Genomic DNA, 909 nt, shown 5'->3' on the forward strand with positions numbered 1-909 from the left:
TTTGTATTTTCCTGTGCCAGAAAATTAAGTTAATTGCCAGTTTTTCTGTATATAACTGCCTGCCTTTGAACAGCAAAACGCATTCAGACGCATATAGCTTTACTGTGTGTGTCTGTCATTTCACACCGCGACCAGTGCCTTCCTGCATACCAAAAGACCCTGCTTCACCCACGGGTGTGTGTTTCGACTGAGTCGGTCCGTGGCAATGTAGTAGATAGTAATGCCTGATTTCTTTCACTATTTCTCTTTCAATACTGGAGGCAATTTGTCTGAATAGGTAACACTCTTACTAAATTCCAAGCCCAGGACCAGCTCAAGGACTGCCTAGGACCTTTGTGAAGGCCAGGAAACATAGTTCAATTTAGCTTAGGTATATGACAAATCATCTTGGAGGCACCTATAAAAAAAAAAAATACTGAAAGAAAGCATACAGATGCATTCACCAACTAACCCAAGGACAAGTTTGGAGCATTCCTGCTACAGGATGACAAGGCTCCAGGAGACTAAGTTTCCATTAAACTTTTTGCCTTGGGACTGCATCCAAGATTTTGAGCCTGCCATGCAGTTATTACTGGAGTGGGTTTGGCACTGTCCTTTTTCATCCCTCTTTTTGCTATTGTTAGGAACAAGAGAGAAACAAGGAAGGACAAGAGAAAAAGAAAGAGATAAAGATATCCCTGAATGTAACCTCCCTTTCCTTGTTTCCCCTCTGACCTATACCATTAACAATACCCACCAAAAGATCAAAATCCACCAATCCTGCTTTTAGTAATTGTATTAGTTAGGGTTTTACTGCTGTGAACAGNNANCATGACCAAGGCAAGTCTTATAAAAACAACATTTAATTGGGGCTGGCTTACAGGTTCAGAGGTTCAGTCCATTATCATCAAGGCAGGAGCATGGCAGTAT

Source organism: Mus pahari, unplaced genomic scaffold (genome assembly GCF_900095145.1).
Source record: "Mus pahari unplaced genomic scaffold, PAHARI_EIJ_v1.1 scaffold_9935_1, whole genome shotgun sequence".
Lineage (NCBI taxonomy): Eukaryota > Metazoa > Chordata > Mammalia > Rodentia > Muridae > Mus > Mus pahari.